The sequence below is a fragment of the Mustela nivalis genome (assembly GCF_964662115.1).
Source record: "Mustela nivalis genome assembly, contig: HAP1_SCAFFOLD_1090, whole genome shotgun sequence".
In the NCBI taxonomy this organism is placed as follows: Eukaryota; Metazoa; Chordata; class Mammalia; order Carnivora; family Mustelidae; genus Mustela; species Mustela nivalis.
This window is the reverse complement of record NW_028135574.1, coordinates 43,633-70,307: the sequence shown is the minus strand read 5'-3', so window position 1 is coordinate 70,307 and position 26,675 is coordinate 43,633. Positions and strand designations below refer to the sequence as shown.

At 43.2% G+C, this 26,675-nt stretch overlaps 1 pseudogene across 1 annotated transcript; it reads right to left on the bottom strand.

Moving 5' to 3' along the window:
• Positions 1 to 426: 426 nt before the first annotated feature.
• LOC309857689 (conserved oligomeric Golgi complex subunit 2 pseudogene) lies at positions 427 to 16,837 on the bottom strand (annotated as a pseudogene). The gene is made up of 3 exons: positions 16,658 to 16,837; positions 14,878 to 15,005; positions 427 to 597 (listed from the first exon to the last, which is right to left on the bottom strand). The product of its transcript is annotated as a conserved oligomeric Golgi complex subunit 2 pseudogene (transcript).
• Positions 16,838 to 26,675: the final 9,838 nt, after the last annotated feature.

Genomic DNA, 26,675 nt, shown 5'->3' with positions numbered 1-26,675 from the left:
CACCCTGTGAAGATGAATGGCATAAATCATGCCCATAATCACATTATAAAATTTTTATTTGCTTGGAATGACATTAAATGCAAATAGAAAACAGCAGCCATGCCCCTTCAGAAGACAGATGATGGAGGAAATGAGCTTTCTATTTTAGTACCTTTAACAAACACTTCCTCCCTGTTTTTGCCCAAAGGGCCCTATATCTTCATTTTGCATGGGGCTTGTAAATTATGTAGCCAGCCCTGGGGACAGCTGTGCAGTGTCTCAATGACCCAGTGCAGGGAATGGCAGGAGCCTCCCTCCTTGATACAGTAGTATTACACAAGCCCCTGAAGCTGAAACAGAACTTCAGGATAAAGTCTGGGGGGGAGGTGCACAAATTTCTGAGTCATGGGCTGTCGTAAACAAAATAACAGCCGGGTGGCTTAGGCAACATACAATTTATTTTCTCATGGTTCTGGGCGCTGGAAGTCCAAGATCAAGGTGGCAGTAGGGTTCGATTCTTCAAACGTCTCTCCTTGGCTTGCAGATAGCTGTGTTCTCCACTCTGTCTTCAAACGATTGTCCTTCAGTCTGTACTGTCTGTGTCCTAATCTCTTCTTCCTGTAAGCACACCAGTCCTGCTGGCTTGGTGCCCACCCCCAGTGAGCTCGTTTTCCCTTTATCACCTCTTTAAAAATCCTGTCTCTGAATACTGCCACATTCTGAGATGCTGGGTGTTAGGACGTCAACGTAGGAATCTGGGGGCATCCAACTAAGCCCATAACAATAGTCAAAACTGGATCCGAAACTGAAATATAGACACATTTTAAAATGCTAAAAGTGTATTTATATAATTTTTGTGGTAGGCCTGAGATGGTTGGTAGGCTGAGATGTATTTGTAACCTTTGAGGGAAACATCCTTTGGAATGATCAAAGAGAGCTTCTATGTAATTCCATACATCCACAATTAAACCCCAGAGCTTTTTAATTTGGAATTTGGCTGTTTTGTGCTTGGTGGTAACCAAAACCAGCCTAGGGCTTTTCTTTTGTTTTGGCAGAAAAGTAGGAGGCAGAGGACTTGAGCATTTAGACATCTTGCTGCTCTTTGGTTTAATCATACTCTACTGAGTTGCCCGAAACTAATTAAGCTCTTGGCTCTGTAGAGGAGAGATGATGTTCCTTACATGTCATTGGCCACAATGTTCCTTTTTTAAATTGTTGTTAACATTTGTGTTATTTTTCAGTATAAGAGACAAGCTTTATCTTAGTTTGGGCTGATGTAACAAGAGCACCATAAACTAGGTGCTTTAAAGACATACTTATTTCTCTCAGTTCTGGAAGCTGGGAAGTCTACGATCAAGACCCTGGAAGATTCCGTGTCTGTTCAAGTGCCCACTTCCTGGGTCACAGATGACCATCTTCTCCCTATAACCTCCAAGGTGGAGGAGGCGAGGGATCTCTGTGGGGTCTCTCTTATGGAGACACTAATCTCGCCCATGAGGACTCCACCCTCATGACCTAAACATCTCCCAAGGACCCCATCTCCTAGTTATGTCCCTTTGGACATTGAGTTTTCAACTTATGAATCCTGGAGGGATACACTGTCTACAGTGAGCTTCGTCAAACATCTTTTATGTTCAAGGCACTGTTTTTTGGCAAAATTAATCATTTCCTACACATCCTTTGAAGCAAGAGTATTTCTGCACTTTGCCTTCCTTTAGAACCTTTCTCTAGAGAGGATCCTAAAAAGTTCAGAAAAGATGCAGAAGAAACCTGCTGGTTAGCTCGTTTTTCACAGTAGAGCAGAATTCATTTTGAAGTAGGTTAATCTTAGAAATCCAGGCGAAGACACTTCGCTTGAAAATCATCTCAAATGATCAGTTAGTTTTGTTAGTAGGAGTAATAGTAACTATAAGATCAATAGAACAACTTTTTGTTCTACTGTGGGCCTACTGTGTGCTGGGTACCTCGGAGCACCTGAGTCGAACCATCTCGTGATCCTTTCAACAGCCCACTGAGGGTCACACTGTCTTCTCCTCCACGTTATGGATGAGCCTTAAGTCTGGGCCAGAAATGACACAACTTTCCCAAAGCCATATTGCTACTGAGGGGCCAGCTGGGATCTACGCCCACTCTGGTGCCAGAGCCTGTGATTGCAAACGTGGGCTGCACTAGCTGTTCAGAACAAAGGACTGTTCATGGAGGTGACACAGCTAACCCGTGAGACCCACCACCCTTTTCCCTAAGGTCATCCCGGTACAGCCTGCAGTGATGGCCCGAGTTAAGCATTTGAACTTGGTGCTGCAGAGGGCGTGTTTTAGGGACAAGATTGGTGTTAAGGGGGTCTAATGAAGCCCAGAGGGAATGGAAGGAAACAGGACTTTGGGAAATATCTGGGTCCCTGGAGCTATCATCTCCTTTTATTACTGTGCACCTCTCTTTCACAAAAATAAATAAATACATAAATACATACATACATACATACATACAAAAAATATTTGCGGACATAGCACAAATTTAAGCAAATTTTTGATAAATTATAAACTCTACTACTCTACTAAATTATTATAAAAGGCATGCAAAAGCTAAACAGTTAAATGGATGACATGAAATATGAATAAAACTTATAATATTTTCTTCCAGCCCCTTACTGGACTATTTGTCAAACTCCCTTTGGAGAAGACTTTTTTAAGATTTGTTTATTTATTGAGAGAGAGAGAGACAACACGTGTGTGCACATGTGAGTAGGGGGGTGGGGCAAAGGGAAAAGGAGAGAAGCAGACTCCCCATTGAGCACAAAGGCCTCACTAAGGGCTCAATCCCATGACCCTGAGATCATGACTTGAGCCAAAATTTTGAGTCAGACATTTAATCAACTGAGACACCCAGGTGCCCTGGAGAAGACTTTTTAAGAAAGAGATAGGACACTGGATTTATAGCAATAATTCCTAGAATTAACCTTTAAAAGTGGGAAGATAGAAATGGTTTTTTTAAATTTTTTTAAAGATTTTCTTTATTTATTCATAAGAGATGGGAGGCAGAGGCAGAAGCAGGCTTCCCGCAGAGAAGGAAGTCCAGAGTGGGACTTGATCCCAGGACCTGGGATCATGACCCTAGCTGGAGATAGACGCTGGAGATACTGATAAACCAAACTTTAGCGAAAAATACTGAACTTTACTGGGAAGATGAAGCAGAACAACAGCATATGGCAGCAACATGAGTTTTAGATAGTTGTTGGTCACCCAGAAGGCTTAAAGTGGAGAGAAAAACAAAAGGCTGTAGTGACCCAAAATTGTCCGAGTTGTGTAATTTGACCCAGGAACTTCCGGGTGACATAAAGATTTGTTTATTTATTACACGGACAGCGCCATGTGGGGACAGAGCGAGGGGGAATGAGAATTCCATACAAACGTGTGAGTGGCTCTTCTCCCATCTCCAGGGGGGAAGGAAGAGATTGGGTTTACTCCAGTAAGCATGGTGATGAGTTGGTGAGGTAGGTTGACTAGATGTCTGGACACCTGAAAAAGCCAGCTAAGGGGGCTTCCTGGCCATCTTGTCAGTGTCTTATTGAAAGCTTGTCATGTGCAAGCCTTTCTTTTAACAGGTTGCCAGGTGAATTGATGTACAAATCAGACTACCGGCCGCCATGTGTCATTGCTCAGGTGGTCCATGACACAGTGCCCTGCCACTAAGGGGATGCACTTAGCATTACAGACATCGTTCTGTCTTTGTTATTTTGAAATTTAGAAAATATCTTATTAATTTGTTCACCCCAAAGAGGCAATTTATTGCTTACTATGACAGTCTTTTGGTAGAGGACACAAAACTGCTTTCTTTGTTATGAAAATCAATGTGTTACACCAATTTTCTGAAAGATAGAAATGAATTGCCTCCTTCCAGCTGGGTCAGGACATAAGTGTACCCTATGTACTGGTTTTTCAATAGATTCCATTTACAGATTGTACATGTCTCTCAATACAGAAGACATTTGCTCACATTTATGTGTAGAACATTCCCGAACCTGGTCCAGGTTGCGGATGAAACCGTCACTCTGACTGGCAAGACATAACGAAGAAGAGTTTTTCTGTAAACAATATGTGGTCATGGAAGGAATCAGCACTGCAATTCGTGGCTGATTCCAAAGGCTCTAAGAGGTGGTAGATGCACAGGCAAAGTGGTGACTTTTGCAGAGGAAGCAGGCTGGGGAGAGATAGCAAAACAGAAGTTTGAGAGGGCCCTAAAATCTCCTCCTGTGGGATTATTGGCCATTGAGCTTGAGAAAGGCTATGGTGAAAACTTGAAAGAGCATCAGATCAAACCCTTGGCCACTGGAGGTTGAAACTGACATGAGCAGCACTATCTCTATTCTTGACCCAAGGCCACAGGATGACAAGCTTTGCTTTTTCAATGTGGTCTCAAGTCTCTATACTGCCCTATAAAGAAAATAATACAAATAAATGCTGAGAGTGTAAAGTGTAAGCAGAGCTCCCCTTGGCCATTTCCTAAGTTTTGTCCACTCCGAAGTGAGTATCACTTTGGTGAGTGCATTGCAGGAAATGGCCTTAATGATCAATGGCAGACCTCCACTCCAGAGTGACATAAAAAGCAATCTGCACCTCCTTCCTGATTTGTCTGTAATGAAACTTGCTTTCCTCAGGTCCCAGCATTCGAGGCAGATAAATATGTTCCCTTTCGTTGGCTCTTACTCATACTTCAGCAAGATTTCCCATGTGCTTTCCTTGGCTGGCTGGGAAACTGGACCACAATTTATGGGATCTTAGGGGACAGGCGCGTAGAATTCCAGTGGGATCCCGGAACAGAACCTAATTGGAGATTAGAGACCATTGCAGTGCAAAGCTTTTCTTTGAGATCGAAAGAGGTGCATGTTATGCAAATATTAGCAAGTGTAAGTTCACAAAGTCTATTGAAAATTTATAGACTCATTATGGTCAAGAAGGCTGGAAGATAAGTAGATTTTGGGAAAGATTCAGGTAAATTCAGGGAGGTTTTTAATTACCCCAGGGAAAGTAGAATGGCTAAAGTGTATGGCCCAAACTTTTATAAAAATTTTATTCACTTATTTGACACACAGAAAGCCAGAAAGCACAAGTAGGGGGAATGGCAGAGGGAGAAGGGGAAGCAGGCTCCCCGCTGAGCAGGGAGGCAAATGTGTGGGACTGGATCCAAGGACCCTGGGATCATGACCTGAGCTGAAGGCAGACACTTAACTGACTGAGCCACCCAGGCACCCCCTGGCTCCAACTTCCAAAGATGGTGTATGAGATACCTTTGGTGGGAAGGAATGAAGATCAGCAACTGTCCTTGATTCTGCTTCTCAGGAAGGCATTGTGATGTGGTGCCCAGGACTTTGGAGACAGACACATGCTTGGTGCCCTCCAGCTCTGCCACAAAAGCAACACCTTCCAGAGGGCAGCTGCAGGCACCGGGTGGCGTCACACAGGGTCAGTCCCGGGAGGCACTCAGCCACATACCCATTCCACCATCCTGCTGGGTTTGGAAGAGCGCTATCAAAGTCCCTGCTGCTGAAGGACCATCCAGAGTGACATGTCCCATGGGGCATGACAGCATTCCTTTACCCCTTCATGTTATTGGCAGCAAGGCTGAAAATTTTTTTAATTGCCTGGGAAAATGATAGCAAACAGCTCCAAAAAGGAGTTTCAGAACGCAGACTTCATACTATGTTTTGAGTACATTTCATTCATTTGGCAGGTACTGACAGGGTGCTTAAGTGCCAGGTGCTGCTGCATTAGAAACGGACTTGAGAAGTTAACAGGAGGGGGCTCCAGCCCTCAACCAGCACAAAGTTGATCAATGGATGCATGTGACAGACAGAGCACTGTGACGGGGAGTACTAGGTGCTGTCATAAGAAGGGTATGTCTGGAGTTAAAGGAACTCTCGGGGGGAGCCAGCACCAACACTCGGGGAGAGCTGTGGGAAATATGATGGATGCAGATGGCTCCAGGGGAAACCAGAGAACTGCTCAGATCCCTGCTTCTTAACAGCTCCAAGTGCCCTCCGCTTCAGAGTGGGGGCTGGGCGAGCAGGGAGCTGGGGTGGGCGCAGCGATGCCTAAGTTCCGACCTCAAGCCCCTGCGCTGTTTCACCTGTCTCTTTAGGAGTACAATGACATAGGATGTCACCAACGGAGGATCTACCCCTGCATCCTGGTACTGGGAAAGCACGCGAGGGCTGCAGAGCTGAAAGCAAGAGTTGGTAGTTCCAGTAATGTGTGCAGGGTTTTAAAAAACTATATACCGGAAAATATCCGGTCTTATTTGCATGTGTTTGTATCATGCACAATTTTTAACTGCAATCCTCCTTTTACCTTCTTCCTGTTGTTAAGACTCTCCTCTCCTCACCGCTGCCTTTGTCCCTATAATACCTGTTGACAGCCTGGTGCTCATCCATGAGCTCATTCACCTCTATCCACGCACGCATGGGGCTCTGTCACTGTTTAACAAATATGGGCTCATTTTATCTACCTCTTGATCTAGTGCTTTCCAGTTAATAATCCCTCCTGCATAACGTCCTTCTGTTTTTATCTTCATTTTTATAAAGAATGGCTGCTCACCTTTTATCAGGTGCCTTTATTTTTTTATCAAATGCATTTATTGCTATGGTCTTAAGAGTTTTTTCACAGTTAATTTAGTGATGAGGTAAATCTTATTGATTTTCTGGTCTTGAGCTCCCTTTATTTTCCTGGAATGAATCCAAGTTGGTCTCAGGATATAGTCCTTTGATAGATACCTGACTTCTGTTATTTGCTAACATTAGTTCAGTTTCTGTTAACTAATCTGTCCTAAGCCAGATTTGTTAATAGCTTCCCCGTTCCTCCCTCTCAGGTTTGGGTATTAAAATTGTGCTCAGCTTCATCAAGTGAATTGACTTATTATTGTTTAATTGCCTGTTGCCATTTAACAGTAGAATGACAGTTATCCAGCTGCAAACCTGTCTGATCTTGGAACTCATCTTCTTAATTTTCCATTCTTGAATCATTTGGATGATTTTGTTTTCCTAGGAAATCATCGTTTCTTCTAGGTTATCAAATTGATTAGTATAAAGTGCCTTGCAGTTTAGTGATTCTTTTATATTATGCATTTGCTTTTATATCTCTGTTCCCAATCCTTATCTGTTTTGCAACTCTCTCCCTCTCTCTGTCCCCTCCTCCCTGAAACCCCCCTTTCCCCATTCCCCTTCCCTCTTCCCACGGCCTCCCACACCCCATCTTCCCCCTCTCTTATCCTTAATAGGGCATGTAAAGTTTTTTTTATTATTATTATTTCATTAGTCTTTCATAGAAACAACTTTGAGTTTATTTGCCCCTGATATTTTTTATTAGTTTAAAAATTTATCTTTATTATAACTACTTCCTTTCTTTGGATTGAGCTGCCCTTTTCTGATGGGTTTAAATGAGTACTTTCTTTTATTTAAAAAAAAGTTTGAAATTGAAGACATTTGACACTAAAGTCTCCTTAGAGTATAACTTCTGGTGTCTTCTGTAAGTTTTGGTATGAAATAGTCTCCTTTCCATTGCTTTCAAGATTTTCTTCAGTCGTCTTATGATTTCTTCTTTGACTGAAGACTGTATTTCTTAACTTGTATGTAGTTTCAATTTTTTGTTACCAGGTTATCTAATTCTGATTCTACCGGATTGTGATCAAAGAACTGTTCTTTAAATCTTTAATTTGGAAGGCTTGTAAAGGTTTCCTTTGTTGCCTAGTATGCAATTAATCTTTACAAATATGGCTTTCCTTAGGTGTAAGAAAGAAATGTTTTCCGAGGAAAATAAGGATGTCTATTTTCTTTTTTTTTTTTTAAAGATTTTATTTATTGGGGCGCCTGGGTGGCTCAGTGGTTTAAGCCACTGCCTTCGGCTCAGGTCATGATCTCAGGGTCCTGGGATCGGGTCGCACATTGGGCTCTCTGCTCGGCAGGGAGCCTGCTTCCCTCTCTCTCTCACTCTCTGCCTGCCTCTCCATCTACTTGTGATTTCTCTCTGTCAAATAAATAAATAAAATCTTAAAAAAAAAAAGATTTTATTTATTTATTTAACAGACAGAGATCACAAGTAGGCAGAGAGGCAGGCAGAGAGTGAGAGAGAGGAGGAAGCAGGCTCCCCGTGGAGCAGAGAGACCGATGTGGGGCTTGATCCTAGGACCCTGGGATCATGACCTGAGCCGAACGAAGGCAGAGGCTTTAACCCACTGAGCCACCCAGGCGCCCCAGGATGTCTATTTTCTGTGTGTCCTTGTTTTTCCCTCCTTCTAGTAGATACTCCCATTTGAAAAGCTAAAATTTTACCTTGTTATTGCATTTTTAGAGTCTTCAGGTATTATGTTGTTAGATGTATACCTGCTTATACCTTTTACATCTTCTTTCCAAACTCTGCCTTTACAAATGTCCAAATGCCATTCCGGCTTTCTCTTTTGCATGGTATCTCCTCACCTGATACATTCTCAATCCCTTTTGCATTTTAAGTATGTTTCTTGAACAGCGTGGATCTGTAACCTCCTGATAGGCGCTTTAATAGAAAAAGTCAGTCTGTACACATTTAAATTAATGATAAACAGTCATAATTTTATTCCTCCCATCTTATTTTGTTTTTATTTTCCCCATTTTTGATGTTTTTAATCAAGTTCATTCTTTTTGTACTTGATAAATAGAGAAGTTCTTTGCATTTTTCGATGACAGCTTAATTGAGATATAATTCACAGGCCATACCACTCACCATCTAATGTGGACAATTTAATGGCTTTCACTATATTTAACTATACTATACTGAACTACCTACACATTTTCATCATCCTCAAAAGAAAACTTTAGCCATCACCACCAGTCTTAGGCAACCGCTAATCTACTTTCGGTCTCTGTAGATTTAGCTATTCTGGAAATTCCATATAAATCAAATTATGCAATACGTGGTCTTCTGTGACTGACTTCTCTCAATCAGCAGAATGTTTTCAAGGCTCCTCTGTGTCGTGGCACATATCAAAATTCTATTTCTTTTCAAGGCTGTATAATATTCCACAGGCTGGATGGATCACATTTTATTTATCTCTTCATCAGTTGATGAACATCAGGGTTGTTCTCACCTTTTCGCTATTACGAATAAACCCTAAACCTTCATGCAAAATTTTTGTGTGGGCATAGTTTTTTTCTTGGCTCTATACACAGGAGTGATATTGGTGTGTCATATGGCAACTCTGTGTTCTGCATTTTGAGGAGCTACTAAACCATTTCTAATGTGGCTGTGCCATTTTCCAAGCCCACCAGCAATTTACAGGTTCCAGCTCTTCACATCCTTCCAACACCTGCTTTTGGGGTTTTTGATAGTAGCCATCCACGTGGGTGGGAGGTGGTATCTCACCATGGTTTTGATTTGCATTTCCCGAATGATTAGTGATGTTGAGCATATTTACACGTGCTTATTGTCCCATATATTTTATATATACCTTATATGTATCTTTAAATATATATTATATATTTCATATTTTATTTATATTTAAATACATATTTAAGAATGTAAATATATTTACATAAATATGTTTATATAAATATATGATCATGTAAAATATATTTATATATACATTTATATATTAATGTATACATTTGAATATTAGAGAAATGTATATTCAAGATCTTTGCTCATTTTTTAAGAGATTTTATTTATTTATTTGAGAGAGATTTATTGAGAGAGATCACAAGCAGGCAGAGAGGCAGGCAGAGAGAGAGGAAGAAGCAGGCTCCCTGCTGAGCAGAAAGCATGGGGCTCGATCCCAGGACTCTGAGTTCAAGACCTGAGCGGAAGGCAGCAGCTTAACCCGCTGAGCCACCCAGGCGCCCCTCTTTGCTCATTTCTTAACTTGGTTGTCTTTTTATTTGAGTTGTAAGAATTCTTGGGTGCCTGGGTGGCTCAGTGGGTTAAGCCGCTGCCTTCGGCTCGGGTCATAATCTCAGGGTCCTGGGATCGAGGCCCGCATCGGGCTCTCTGCTCAGCAGGGAGCCTGCTTCCCTCTCTCTCTCTCTGCCTGCCTCTCCATCTACTTGTGATTTCTCTCTGTCAAATAAATATAAAAAAAAATCTAAAAAAAAAAAAAGAATTCTTCACACAGTCTGAATGCATGTTCCTTATATATGACCTGCAAATATTTTCTCCCATTTAGTGGCTTGTCTTTTGACTTTGTCAATGGGGTCCTTGGAAGCACAAAACTGGGATATTTTGGTTGAGTCCCATTTATTTGTTTATTATTTTTTTTAAGTTGCTTGTACTTTGGTGTTTGGCTGAGGAGCCGTTGTTAGATTCAAGACCACTAACATTTACCTTTGTGTTTTCTTCTGAAAACTTTATCATTTTACTTTATTTTTATTTTTTAAACGATTTTATTTATTTGAGAAAGAGACAATGAGAGAGAGCATGAGCGAGGAGAAGGTCAGAGGGAGAAGCAGACTCCCTGTGGAGCTTGGAGCCTGATGCAGGACTCAATCCGGGAACTCCGGGATCATGACCTGAGCAGAAGGCAGCCGTCCAACCAACTGAGCTACCCAGGCATCCCGAACTTTATCATTTTAATGCTTACACTTATGTCTTTGATGCATTTGGGGTTATTTTCTCTGTATGGTGTGAGGCAGGACTCCTGTTTCATTATTTGCATGTGGCTGCTTGGGAGTAAAATACTGTTCTTACCCCCATTGAATTGTTTGGCACCCTTGTCAAACATTAGTTGACTGTAATTTATTTTCCTTTTTTTTTTTCCCCATTGTGGCATTTCACGTGCCATGTATATTATATTTCTAGGAAAAAGGAATCCCAGGATTTTCCCTCCTGCCTGGATTCTTCCTTCTTCATGGTGCATGATGCCAGAAGAATTTTTCCATGCAGTGAAACCAAACTGAGGGGATGGAAATATTCTGCCACTTTTCTAGATCTTTTAGTTATACAAGTCTAGGGCTGGTCATGCCACACTTGTTTAACTTGCCCGTGAGGTTCACAGCAGTTTTCCCAGCTCTGTGGTCATCAATAATTTCAAATTTGCCAATGTACTCATGCTTCGTCATCACAGTGAGGAAACGGGACGATGACTTTGGTGCAGGGCCTCCTAAGAACCTGGCCTTCGCCCCCCCTTTCAGCAGTGTTAATGTTCTTGAGGGCATCTGTGGGACATTTGTTCACACTGTTACTGCGGCACGGAAAGATGGCAGAAAAAGCTTTTTTCCCTTTTATTAATATTTGGTCTTGTTCTCCTTCCCTTTCTCATAACCGAATGCGTATTTCCCCTTCGTCATTTGAAAACTGCATACTGTTCTCCAGCTGTTTTCCCCAGACGAGACCTTGCGTATCAAGAATCCTTATTTCACGGTTATTATACACAATCTTAAAGATTTATGACTGTCCGCTTATTTTACACATGCATACACACGAAGCACTAAATACGGACTTTATCTGAATGGCTAAATGTTGGCCAAGACAGAAGCCAGTTGTAGTGGGAACTGATAGGATAAAGATATAGTCTGAAGTTTTTGTTCTTTAAAAAAAGCCTTCATGGGGCGCCTGGGTGGCTCAGTGGGTTAAGCCGCTGCCTTCGGCTCAGGTCATGATCCCAGGGTCCTGGGATCAAGTCCCATGTTGGGCTCTCTGCTCAGCGGGGAGCCTGCTTCCTCCTCTCTCTCTCTCTGCCTGCCTCTCTGCCTACTTGTGATCTCTCTGTCAAATAAATAGGTAAAATCTTTAAAAAAAAAAAAAAAAAGCCTTCATGGGGCGCCTGGGTGGCTCAGTGGGCTAAAGCCTCTTGCCTTCAGCCCAGGTCATGATCCCAGGGTCCTGGGATCAAGTCCTGCATCGGATTCTCTGTTCAGTGGGGAGCCTGCTTCCCCCTCTCTGCCTGCCTCTCTGCCTACTTGTGATCTCTGTCTTTCAAATAAACAAAATCTTAAAAAAAAAAGACCTTCATATTTTATTAAAAATTTTAGGTGTCCGAATTCAAAAGGTTAACAATATAGTACAATAATAATAATAATAATAATATATCATCTAATAATAAAATAATAATAATTTCTCCTGCATAGTCACTGCTGCACACTAGTAAAATGAGATGTTTCTTTTCTTTTCTTTTTTAAAGATTTTATTTATTTTATTTATTTGACAGACAGAGATTACAAGTAGGCAGAGAGGCAGGCAGAGAGAGAAGGAGGGAAGTGGGCTCCCCGCTGAGCAAAGAACCCGACGTGGGGCTTGATCCCAGCCAAAGGCAGAAGCTTAAACCACCCAGGTGCCCCGAGATGTTTATTTTCATTTGGGATTATGGAGGGGCAAGGTGTTTTTGGCTCTCCTGCTGAAGTAGGGACTCAGTCAGCATTGTCTCCACCTTTTTCCCTAATAGTAGCTCTGGAAGATGAAGACGTCCCTCCATCTCCCAGAAATGAGGGTTTGACCAGGACATGGGATGTTATAAGCTCATTGACAGTCTCATGAACTAAGCCCTGGTTTATTGGTCACAGTCGTTCTCCAAGTATTTTCAGGAATAAACTTCAGGTGTTGCCCTTACTCTAATTTTTCTTTCTGAGATTTCTGACTGCAATCGCTACTTCCTGCAGTCACTCAAGGAGAAACGAGGCATGTGGCATCGCAACAGTGTGTTTTTCTTTCAATATGACAGAATCACTCTTGATTTCTGTACGCATCTCGGATTTTCATATACGAACATGGATTTTGGTGTCTACCCTGAGGAGATAATACATATGGTGTGAGCTACACATGTATTCTCATGACACGTCACCTGGGTTACCCAGAACTTTCTGGGCACGGCAGAAAGGCAGAAACCCAGGTGAATTCCTCATTGTTCCAGCAGGCTGTCAGCCCTCAAAGGCCTTCTGGATGTGTTTGTGCATCGCAGTGTCTGCTGTGTAAGATACAGAAAGAGCACAGTAGTTCAGGGGGAAAATATTTAGGAACACATATTCCAGGAGGAACCAGGATTCAGTTTGGGTGACTCTTGACCATTTTTCATCTTCTGACGACTGAAAGTGGTAGTTAATCTACAGTCATGGTTTTAACATGCATTTCAAATGTAATGTGAGTTTCTATCAACATAAAACTATAAGAACTGTCTTCCTAAAGGGCATTCATGTAAGGCCCGTTATTTTCCAGCTTGATTAATGAAAACAAAATTTTTCTGTAATGCTTTCTTCCTACTCTGTATTAGTTTTCAGGACTGGATTGAAAGTGATTTATTGTGGATAGGGTTATACCTGCTCGTGGAATTTTTTTCTGTTCCTGGGTTTTTAAAGGTGGCAGAGTTGACTTTCTGATTTTAATTCATCTTCACTAGATGAAGAATTCACAAATAGGACTTTTTCTTGAAATAACCATAGCCTGGGGGCGCTTGGGTGGCTCAGGTCATGATCTCAGGGTCCTGGGATTGAGTCCCACATCGGGCTCCCTGCTCAGTGGGGAGCCTGCTTCACTCTTTGCCTCCCCCTCTGCTTATTCTTTCTCTAATAAGTAAATAAATAAATAACCTAAAAAAAAAAGAATTTGTATTTGACTGGAGCTTCATGTGGAGTGACAGATCAAAAGAAAGACAAAGGAATAAGAGACAGGAAGCAATGAAGGAAAACACAGAGGCGCACAGTATAGACAGATGTTCCTCAGCTTATGACGGCCTCGGCTTCTAATAAACCCATTGTTCAGCTGGAAATCTCTTTAGTTGAAAATGCATGGAAAACACCTAAGCGACTGAACATCAGAGCTTAGCCCCGCCAAACTTAAATGTCTTGAGAACACTTACAGTATTGCACAGTTGGGCAAAATCCTCTAACACAAAGCCTATTTCACAATAAAGTGTCTGGTATCTCATGTAACTTACTGAACACTGCACTGAAAGCCAGAACAGGACGGTTCAAGTGTGTTGGTTGCTGACCCTCGTGATCACGTGGTTTGCCTGGGGGCTGTGCTCGCTGCCTCTGCCCAGCATTACAAAAGAGGACCCTACTGTAGATCGGCAGCCTGGGAAAAGATCCAAACTAAATGCATATCACTTCTGCACTATTATAAAAAGTCAAAAAACCATAAACTGAACCAAGGTGAAGTCAGGGATCTTCTGTACCAGGTGTGTTAGGGAAGGTCAAGTGCTCCTGTCTAGCCAGGAACCATAGTGGTATGGGGGAAAGTTCCACAGTAGAAAGTTCTACAGCGGAGAACCACTAGGACTCAAGCACCAACGGTCACAGGTTACACCAGGAAGACTGGATGCTCTTCTGTGGGCGATGAGAAGCCACGAGCGACTCAGGAAGGCTGAAGTGCTCTGGGCTGGTGGGACAGCTGAGGGCTGCAATGAAGAGGGACAGATGGAGCTGGGAGACCAGGTGGGGAGAGCCCGCTACCCTCGAACAAAAGGCAACAAAGGTCTGGACTGGGATGATGGAGATGGTGGAAGGTAATGGGATATTCATGAAACAGAACTGGAAAGCCATGGAAATGAAATAAGAGAGGGAGGGAAAAAGGTTCATGACTTTAATTGCCATCAGTATAAAACATGTTGAATTAAAATGAATTGGTATTTCTAGACCGATGATGACATCACAATAATGGAAAGAAACCAATTTTGATTTTGAGCCTGGTTAAGGAGACAGTATAGACAAGAGAAAAGCAGAGGCTCTGGAGTCACACAAATGTCACCATTGAGATACGTCCCCACTCTTCATTCCCTTCCCTGTAAACCCAGGCAAGTGACACCTGCCTCACAGCACTGGTAACAAATAGGGAAGAGCACACGTTCCCACGTTCCCGGGTCAGACAGGACAGCCAGGGATCAGTGGCACATGAGGAGGTGACAGGTGGTCACTAAACTGAGCTCAGGTGCATACACAGCATTTTACATCACCTTGAGATGGCTCCTCCTGTGACCTCTCGAAGAAGGTGGCAGTGGTGAGGAACAAACTCCAGGAGCTTATTAGCATACATGATCTTCAGGCCGTCTGGATGAGACTCAACGATCTGCTCTACAATCACCTAGCAGAAGGAAGAGCGTTTTATTTTTATTTATTTATTTGTTTGTTTGTTTGTGTTTTTGTTTGTTTTTAAAGCACCTAAAAGAGAAGTATGAACTATACACTACAGAGAAAAGAATCGTGTAAACCTTAAAAATGCACTTCGTCCTTCCTCCTCCCCACTCAGTATGCTTTCTAAACAGGAGGTAAGTAACATTGGCATGAAAATCTAGGTCCTGGGATTTGGGAATACTGCTCCAACCCTGGGGGACACAGAAGCTGAGGGACAGAGACTGGCCTGAAGCTAAAACATCACACACACTCATCTGCTTCGCTTCTGAGCTTAAAAGCAAAATACTGTATCTGCAGACAACAGCTCTGTATCATCTTCACCCTGGTCTTATCCTCTACCGTCTCCAGAACAGGGAAAGGGCTGAGATGGAAAGTGATGGAAGAAAACACATCTTATTTTGCTTTAGTATTTAATTTTTTTTGGTGAGGCTGAGTTGCAGGAGGTGAATGACAAGCATACAAACTTAAAATATAAACGTGGCCACAGTTCATTTAATGACATGGAAACGTAAAGTACTTCCCCAATTTAGCATATTAGATTCAGTTCAATGAAAAGGGCATAAATTAAATAACTAAAATATTTTCATTTAGTGACAAAGAATAATGTGATCTTTTTCACCCCCACAGAGAGAGCTATGAACTATAATAGGATACATACAAAGAACTGACAGATCATTTACTTTTAGTAGTCTTAATGAAGCTGAGAAGATTACTGAAATTAATCCTTCAATTTCACTTCTATCACTGGGATACTGTCTCGTTTTAAAACTGGAAGCCTTTCATCCTGAAGTCATGGTGGGTAGCTTTATACTTACCAGACAGAAAGAACACTCGCACTGGCAGGTGACTGGAAGAAAGCCCTCAAACGCTGAGACTGGCTTCATGACTTCTGTCCGCTTGAACTAGATGAAACCGACGCTCTCTAAGTTGGAAGCTGCTGATTGCTGGCGGCCTCACATGGTGCAGCCCATACTCCGGCCGCTCAGAGGCAGGATACACTGACTCCCTGTATTTTACTGTATCCTTATAGGTCAAGAACACTGGGTAACCAAGTTCTGGACTTAAGGTACTACCCCGCTAACTCGCCCTTCAAAGCCCTTTATCTTTGAATATTCCCTCCCTCCCACCTTCCTAGCCTGGCAAACTCCCCCATGGTCTTCAAGACTTAGGCCACATCAATTCTGCGAAGACGCTTCCCCTCACAGACTTTCCCTGCGCACAGAGCTGTCTTCCAGCTCCTCCAGTAGGCACGGGCGCCTTGGTGGGGTCACGCTTTTCGGCAACTTCATTAACGTATAACTTATGGAAATGGAAATTGACCTGAGAATGTTCTGATCCGTACCTTCTTCCTAAGCAAGTCCCTCACCCCTACTAAATTAAGATGATCCCTGAGTTATGGCATCACTGTAAGAGACCAGAGCGCATGCCTGATTCCTGCCATGCTGATGGGCACCAAGCGGGACCAACCTTTTCTTACAACCAGAAGAGCAGGAACAAAGAGCATCTTCAAGGAAGAGCCCTGAGCTCTCTCGCACCCAGTCAAGAAACAAAGCCAGATTAGATGCTCTGTGTTTGTGGAATGAGGTGCACGGGTGCACAAACCTCATCCATGTATTGTTTCACCAGTACTTGACCGACTAACGCCTCTGCATCCCGTGTCTTGTCAATTGTAGCGTAAGTCTGGAGGCAGTGCCGTATGATGTCCACATTGGAAGTCTGAAGCCCTTCTAGCAGCAGGCCTCCCAGGGACTGCTGCAGCATGGTCGTAATGTGGGCTATACGCTGCAAGAACAGAAAGACCAGGAAAGAAGGTTCAGGTACCACAGTTTCAAAAAGCTCAAATATATGTGTATAATTTATATACATATGTGTTATATATATAAAGCGAGCCTCTAATTCTACCAGAATATATGTAAGATTAAAATCCCAACATTTCCTAGAGAATAACAATGAATCTCTTCTCCCCATGATTGCTTTCTTTCTTTTTTTTTTAAAGGTTTTTATTTATTTATTTGTCGAGAGAGAGCACAAGCACACAAGGAGACACAGGCAGAAAGAGAAGCAGGCTTCCTGCCAAGCAAGGAGCCCAAGGTGGGACTCAATCCCAGGACCCTCGGATCATGACCTAAGCCAGAGGCAGTGGCTTAACTGACTGAGCCACTGAGGCGTCCCCTCCCTATGATTTCTTTGAAAGTAAGTCGGCTTCATCAAAGTGAAGTTCAGACAATTACGGAATGACAAAAAGTTATTTGCCTCTTAAGCTACGGAGTAAATCTGACAAACGTGCATTTAAACCCAGTCAAGGGCTTTGGATAAATGAACTCTGACTACATCATATGATGTGTCAAGTTACATGAAATTCAGAATTAATTTTACTTGCATAGTTTGGAGACTACGCTTGTGTCTTTACACAAAATCTATCTAGTGTGACATAATGGAAGCAGGGTCCCAAGCAGGAGACACTGAAAAAAAAAAGAATTCAAAGCTAGCTTCAAAATCCTGTAGAGTAGCAATTATCAGGGGCAATGCTAGGTCAAACCAAAATCATCCAGGAAATTCGCAAACAGCAAATTGAAAATCGAAACCAACACTTGCTGGTCTTACTTTGTCCAGAAGAGGCATGCCTTTGCTCTGAACAGCATGAAAGTGTAACTGGTTAAATTCTGTGGCAATTCTCTCCAAAATCTGTCTAGTCCAGAGAGGGCTAGTAGAGACAATTAGAGAAATGTAATTCCCAAAGTTAAAAACCTGCCACCCCCACCGCCCCACATGCCTTACAGCGCTCAGGCACCTGCACCTGAACGCCATCAATTTTCATGACAAACTGTCTGTGCAGCAGGCCCCAGTGCAAGGGGTGAGGAGCGGGGAGGTCGTAGAAGCCACCGACGCAGCCTGGCCCGGGCCACAGGGCCCAGGCAAGGGGATGGAGCTATTTTAGGTCAGTGTGGGTACAACTGCATGATTCCTCCACGTTCCTCGGGCTCTCCCATTTGTGCCCTTCTTCTCCCTTCTTCTCCCATTCTCTAACCCCCTCCTCTCTCTTTTTTTTTTTTAAATATTTTATTTATTTATTTGTCAGGGATAGAGGAGAGAGAGTGAGCGAGCATAGGCAGACACAGAGGCAGGCAGAGGCAGAGGGAGAAGCAGGCTCCCTGCCAAGCAAGGAGCCCGATGTGGGACTCGATCCCACGACACTGGGATCATGACCCGAGCCGAAGGCAGCTGCCTAACCAACTGAGCCACCCAGGTGTCCCCCCCCCCCTCTCTTGCCCTGTCCTACCGTTCATACCCGAAGCCCCCTCTTCTTCTCTGCCTGCCTCATTCTCCCTCCCAAGTACCTCCCCAGTACCAACTACTGCTGTCTCCTCAATCAGCTAAAACTGACCGCCTAGCAGCAACCTGGGAAATCGCTCAGAGCAGCGGACTCCAAGTTTAAATTTACCCAACGGCAGAAAGAGCAAGCTCGGTGCTCCGGGAGCTGGTGAGAAATCACTCACAGTGCATCTGCCATCAAGTGGACTGGATACACTTCCCTCTTGCCCCCCACATTAGAAAGCGTCAACCCCATTCAAAAGGAAGTCGAACAGTGAAAGAAAAAAAAACACACAACAAAGGCCCCAAAGCCCCTGCTGGGCTCATCTACATCTGAGGATGGGCAGTCAGGTAGTAAGGAAACACACTGTAAGAAAACCCAAAATCGCTGGAGACCTGCCATGGTGTGCCCCGTCCCAGAGCATCAGAACTGGTGTGGAGGGAAGGCAAGCGCTTGGCACGACCAATGCAGAAGCCTAATCCCAACCTCTACTGACTGATCCCATGTGCATTTCCTATTTATCCTTTTCTCTGCATTTCTGGGCCTGGCAGAGCATGATGGATTTACTGTGCACTGACGCTGCTCTGGCTTTCCTGACTCTAGAGCTCAGAGCTGCTCTTCTGGAGAAAAAAGTCCTCCAAGGTAATTCTGAGCAAGAAAGTGCACAATGTCTGTTTATCAAGGACAGTGTTGCAAAGGGACAGGATTGTAGACACAGAGCTCACTGAGGTGTTTCTATCCGATGAGCACAGCAGCAACAGCAAAGACGGGAAGAACACTGGAGGGCCAGCTCCCCAGGGGCCGAACGTGGACATGGCTGGAGGGGCTGCAGGCGCTGCCAAGGGCCGCAGTGAAGCAGAGCCGCTGGAGACACACGGGCTGCAGAAGGGCCGCGTGCAGACTGTCTGCTAAGTGTGGACGAACGGGGCAGAAGCACGAGTGCAACGGGCTAGAGACACAAGCACAGTGGAGGCTGACCACTTAGTTGAATGCCTTGATGTGAAAGGGGACAGAGACCTAGGACCAGAGAATCGCTTCCTTTGGGATGTGTCCGTTCTTAATCTCCATCATGAGACATGCGGAGCATATGGTCTCTCAAGTTCCTTCCAAATCTAAAACCTTAATTCCTAAAATTTAGAAACCTAACTCCGCCTGCAAGGGGAGGGACTGTTAGCGTCACACAACAGAGCACTCAGGGCACCAGGCGACCTTGACGCAGGCAGCCCAGCTGGTATGTGTAGGACCAGCCCCGGCTACTCCCACTGCACCACTGTGCGTCTCACAGTGCTGACAGGACCTAACTACTCATTTTCTGAGTCACTCATCTACCCTGGATGATTGAAAATTCACGCCAGGAAGGGAACAAGACAATCACAGTGTAACAAAGAGAGCCATCATCTTTTTCCTATTTCATAAGTTTTTCCTTTCCTGTTTGTAAATTTCAACTGGATATGTCCTATACTGTTTCATAATAATATAATGCTGGTGCAAAATACATCAATGGTAATACTCTGGGCATGTCTAGGAAAAAAAATGAGATGGAGAAAAACCAAGATGAATGGTAGGTATGCCTTAAAGATCAACAGGACTTTGCTAGTCCTCAGGGAAGGTGATTCCAAATATACTTTTACACTGCAAGCATAATGACGTGTTGGAACTGTGGTCTATAACCAAAGCGTTTATAGGAACGTGTTATAGATTTTACCATTTCATGCTCTCCACTCTCCTGGAGCTACATTCTAGCCACAAACCTGGATTTTCTTCTTGTTCAGAAATGAATTCTAACTAAGCCGTCCCCGCCTAATTAGATTGGATGTGAAGTATTAATTTATGTGCTACTTAGTTAAAAAAAAATGCTTACCTGCTTGCTTCTAGTGCAGAGGTTTCTTTCGAACTTTGTGAATTTAAGATTTTTTCAATCTTTTCCACTGATCAAATAACTTGTATAAGCCTCAACACACACATCTATAAAAATAAAAATTAAGCAAAAAAAAAACGTCACCATCTTTACTCTTAATCATCTTTATTTCCCATGCTAAATGCAGGAAAATATAAGACCAAAAGTTAACTTCAAATATATAGGGCATGCTATATTTTGAATATTTCTATGAAACACAGACTTCTCAAGAATGCAAATCTTAGTTCTAGAATAAGCATACTTCCATATTCTATTGCAAGTTTATAGAGGAAAAAAAAAAAACCCTAGATTTTGCTTTCTCATATTCTATACTCTTATTTCTTTTTTTCCCCATCCTGAATCTTTCTATGGGCATTTCTTTCCTATTTTTTTAAAAAAGATTTGTTTATTTGAGAGAGAGAGAGACTGCATGTGCGCGTGCAGGGGAGGGGCAGAGGGAGAGAGAGAATCTCGAGCAGACATCCTGCTGAACACAGAGCTCAATGCGGGGCTCAATCTCATGATCCTGAGATCATGACCTGAGCCAAAATCAAGAGTCGGACGTTTAACCAACTGAGCCACCAGGCGCCCCTCCATTTGTTTTCTTATGGCCCTTTATTCATGTTTTAACTTTGGCTTCCGATTGTACTGGCCCTCTCAGTTTACATGTGCATATACCTATATGCCCAAGCACCAAATCATTAAAGACCTTTTACACTACAAATATTATCAAAGAGGTTGAGGGACATTATGAAAACTCTCATCCTTAAAGAACAAAAAAATACAAAGTCATCCATTCAATAAATAATAATAATAATGAACACCCCTGGGAGCTCGATATTCATTCTGACGGGGGGTGGGGGGGGGCACGAGAAAATAAAGCAAGAAATACACCCTGCTCTCACAAAGCTTACTGTTTTGTCTGGAAGCGCACGACAAGCATTCTTTGGACAAAAGCTGTGAGGAGATCCAGAGGCGAATTAAACAGAAGGTCCCTCAAACAGGCTTCTCCCCACTGAGATTTTAACAAATATGCTAATAATACACATAGAAAACATTGTACAGAGCAGCAGGCGAGAGTCAGAAGCCCAGACTCCCAATGCCCGCTGTGCCCCTACATCGTTATGCTCATGAATGATATCGGGGACACTTGGAACTGGAGATAGCACTAAGGGGCACACTCCCGGGGTGAGCCCTCAGATGTACAGAGCCGTTGCCTGTCTCACACACCTGAAACTAAGCCAAAACCGCATGCTAACTACTGGGAATTGAAAAAATTAAAGTGAACACCAGAACATAAAGAACACAGGATCAGAAAATAACAGCAAACCTACAGCAGAATCCTGAGTTTGCTTTGGAAAGCCCACTTCTCCCCTAGTCTTTAATATAGGCCTATTTTCTTTACAGGGCCGCTGACAATTTATACAGTCGTTAACTGTCAAGCGCTGCACCGACAACAGTTATCACTGTTTCTTGTTCTGGAAAAAGTGGGTGATATTGAGATCGTGTGGGTACCTCTGAAATTCTGTCTTCTTATTTCAGGTAGATAACGTGACATAATGCATAAAATGCACATGCGTGAGAACTTTAAAAAAAAGCTAAATTAAAAAAAAAGAAAAAAAGCTGAATAGTGCTGACAAGTTCACGGAGACAAGAGGAGAGGGCTTCAACTGGCATGCAGCATAAGAAATCTACTGGAGGGTACCTTTTTCTTCCTTATGTCCTCTTGTTACACATTCGTTCATCTACTGCCCGAATTCCTTCACTGACTGATGACCTGAGACTCTTTAAAAGAATAATAAAGAAAATGTATTACAGACATTGTTTTGTCATATTATCAATTTCCTACATCTCATTCAATTCCACAAAAATTAATACCTGTGCACCAGTACTATGCAGATATTGACAAAAAAAAAAAAAAACATGATATACCAGACACAGTTACTGTTGAGGGGACTCATGACCTGGGGGCATAATGACACGAAGGCAGGGTCGCATGGCTAGAAGAAGAATTACATATACAGTGAAAGTTATGGGGATGAGGGGGCTTAGAATGGAGAACAGATAATATGAAGCAAAGTACAGGAGAGTCTGGAAATGCGACGGGGCTCGAATCGGACTCTGAAAGCCATGTGTACACAGCTGCCGAGGTGGGGAGGGGATGGGGAGCAGATGTAAGTGCACACACACTCAGGGGCAGGGTCAGACAGGCACACAGCCATGTGCACTGCAGGCTTCCTTCTGGAGAGAAGCAGAAATAGGAATGGAGGGCCAACTTCACTGAGATGAAGTCTTTAGATTCTGCATATTTTGGAGAACGAAAGAATGTCAAAGCACTGATGCATGATGATGAAATGTGGGTATGGAAATACCAGGAATCAAGAATGAAGAACAGAAGACCAGAAAAAGGCAGAGCACAGAGGTAGAGAAACATGTCCAGAAGCTAATGAATAAAGAGATAATTAGGAATTAGGGCCAAAACAAAGGTTAACAGAAACAACTAGAATGATGTAGGCAGATCACAAAAATTCCACAGGAAGGTGAATTAATTCACTCCATCAACATTATGAAACACCTCCTGGACGTCAGTATTGTGGCAGCCTACAGGGATGCAATGAAGACAGATATAATCGTATCCCTCAGTGATCTGAGAATCTCACAGAACAGCTTAAGAGTTGGGACCAGAAAGGCAGGTCAGGCCTGTGGCTGAGCAGGACCAAAGTGGCCATAAAAACAGGCCATGGAAAAGGGAGGGTATATGGTGATGGCAGGGGGTGAGGTGGGACGGGAGCCTGTGTGAGTAGAGCAAATCTGCCTCCAGGGAGGGGGTTCGAGAGAAGAGTGGGAGGCCAAAGGAAGGCTAGGCTTGGGAAACAACACCACTATGAGGCCCCGGGAGGAAGAGGCACACCAAGGAGGCAGTGGGAGAGCCCCACAGCGGCTGGTGTGGAATCCAACAGCGGACCATGAAAATCCCTTCCATTCCAAGGAAATGTATCTTTAACAAGATTTTGTAAAATTCAAATGAGACATAAACCATGGAAAGTATTGGCTACCTCAAGGCACAACTCAAGATTTTTTTTTTAAAGATTTTATTTATTTATTTGACAGAGAGAAATCACAAGTAGATGGAGAGGCAGGCAGAGAGAGAGAGAGAGGGAAGCAGGCTCTCTGCTGAGCAGTGAGTCCGATGCGGGACTAGATCCCAGGACTCTGAGATCATGACCTGAGCCGAAGGCAGCGGCTTAAACCACTGAGCCACCCAGGCGCCCACAACTCAAGATTTTTACCTGTTTCACGAACTCTTTCCTGCCAGCCCCTCCCCTAGACTTCTCAGCACTGATATTTCCATTACTTCGCATTTTTCTTGGTTCTAACCATGTACTGTGTCTTCCCTTAAATTAAGTTCTCCTTATATTCTCTGTAGGATGCAGGCACTGTCTTAGGGGAGGGACGCAAGAGGCCACTCAAGCTAGAGGAGACACACAAGGAAGGATGGTGTCGTTTATGACAAGTTTACGACAGGGCATCAGAATGAACAGAGGCCGTAAGTCAGGGCACCAGACACAGACGGGGGGGGGGGGGCGGCAGGGGAAACAGGGCAGCACAGTTTTCTGTTAGAAGTGATGCCACAACTGCCCCTCCACTGTTCACCAGGTGGAATTCCTATTCCCAATGGCTTAGAGGTGGGGAGTCCCATTCCCACAACAGAGATTTTTCTGAGAGAATATTCAAATGTAGCATTTATGAAGTATTACATTTTATTTATATTATCCTTCAGTTCCATTAGGGATTACACAATTTTTGTAGATCAGCCCAGGAACCTAACCACACGTAGATTACATGGGGTGGAGGGGGGAACTTTACAAGATTACAAACTGTTAAAATACAAGTCATTCGTAAGTTAGAAACCACTTACATATGACCAAAGTGGCATTAATAAGTTGAATTTGGAAATATGCTTCCTCTCCCCTGACATTTTAAGGTTGTCTACTCTGAGAATATGTCTTCTTCAAATCGAACATGTTTTTTTAGGTTGTTAGCATATGCAAAAACAAAATCATTTACAACTCTTCTGAAGGTGAATATTATAATCATGAACCGTTAAAATACAACCACCAGTAACAACAAACTAACAGATGAATAGAATTCTTAGAGAAAAGCCGACGAGGACAACAGGCGTCAGAGCAGACTGTTTTCATTAATTGGGGACTTACCAGAACTTCTCGTAACTGTCGCAAAGGCACAGAAAGTTGATTGAGGGCTTTGTCCATGCCAACCTAAAGGGGAACTTCCCCTCTACCACTATTGCCAGACTAACCTTACCTATCCTGCAGGGTCAGGTCGGCCTGGCCCTTTATCTGTTGCTCTCCTCTGAGTGGTTAGTTTTTCATAGAAACCGTGCTTTGCTTTTGTCAGGATTTACCCTGGATTATCAAAACCCTTTTCTTCTGCCAGTGAAGCCCAAGAAACAGTCCTAATGAGAGAACCAGGAACTCAAACAGATCATATTTATCCTGAATGTTCTGTCCAAAATGAAAAATTCATTTCTGAGGTGCCTCAAGATCTCTGAGAATGGAAGTTTCACCAACTCTGTCATGTAGGGCATCAATTCCGATTCTGTGTCAATTGTCCTACTTTCCCAGCTAGTAATTCTCTACCTCTCAAAGCACACTCTCAACCGTTTCCCCTTTCAAATGCAGTTGCTCTTAGACTCTGCACAAGGCACTTGGGGCCTGCTGGTCATTGGCTACTGCCCTCTGTACCTTGGGTCTAACAGCTGCGGGGCATCAAGATGAGCACGTCTCTTGTTCTAGGACTTAATATAGTTTGGGGCACATGGTAAGCAATAATCACTTCTTTAGTTGATCCAAGTGTTGGATCTTTCTTAATTATTCTACTACCACAATTTACTTGTTTTAAGATTTGTCTGCCCCCCCATTTTAATATCTCTTAAGGTGGCACTCACCTTGTACTTGATGACATATCCTATTTTAACTGACAGCATTTCTCTATCTTAGTCGAACATAAACTATAGTGCATCTTACACTTGATAAAAGCTAGGATACAATTAAATACTCTATTATGGTTACGATTCTGATATTTGAAATCCTCCGGTAGCTCCCTGTGCCCACACAGTGTAGTACCTCACCTCCTCGCCAGTGTATACAAACCATCTCACCCCCAGTGTTAAACCCGGGGCTCAGCCTCCATCCCCAGGTGATGCTGCCAGATCAGCTGTCGGTTGTTATGAACTTGCTGTAGTTTCCCGAATGCACTGTGCTGCCTCCTGGCACTTTGAAACTTGACACACTCATCCTCATTCTTCGCTTTGCCCTTGTCTATCACCTCCCCTGAAAATCTGTTCCTAAGTGGCTTTTCCCAGCTCCCACCTACCCTTGGCAGTCTTTTATCTCCCTGTGGTAAAGCCTGTCACACTGCATTATGGACATGCCCGTTGTCTCCCTGAAAAGAGAAAAGGGACAATGAGGGCCCCCAGCATTTGCTGCTCTAGTGCAGAGCCCCATGCCTGGCTTGCAGGAAATGCCAGATCATGAAGACAAACGGAGATCATCCTCTGGCTAAAACCAGCACTTCTTTGCCTACCGCAGGATATGGATCAATAAAGAGCAGCCAGTTATTATTGCTGTTTGTCTAGGGATTCTTACCCCATATATTTCCCAGGTCTTTACTCGTTTTGTAGCACTTCAATTCAGGCTTCAACCACTTCCTAGTCAGATCAGGTGAAATCATTTTCCTTCCCATACCCTCGATGTATTTCACATCTAGTAATTCATTTTTTAAAGATCTTATTTACCCATTTGACAGACAGATCACAAGTATGTAGAGAGGGAGGCAGAGAGAGAGGGGGGAAGCAAGCTCCCCGCTGAGCAGAGAGCCCGATGTGGGGCTCCATCCCAGGACCCTGAAATCATAACCTGAGCCGAAGGCAGAGGCCTAAACCACTGAGCCACCCAAGAGCCCCCATATCTGGTAATTTTTAATCAACGTGGATTTGCTGCATCAAATAGTTCCTTCATCTTCAAATATAAATATATAAATAAATTGATCAAGTCACTCGCATGTCTTAGGAGAATGTCATACCTTTAGTAGCAAACTTGAAATCTTGGCCATTGGTTTTGATTTTTGTTTTGGTTAGATTTGGTTCGGTTTTTGTCATTTTAAAATCCCTCCAGCCCTTGGCTCTGTCTGACCTGATTGCTTTCAGCTGTTTCTGAAACAAAATTGTCCCGGCAGCGAAAACTCTCATTGTTTACAGTGGCGCCCCCTTCTGAACACTTTGTTATTAAAAAGCTTTTTTTGTTTGTTTGTTTGTTTGTTTTTGTTTTTTGGCTATGGTAAATGTGGAACAACAATGAGGTATTTCAAAGAGGTGATCCACAGATAAA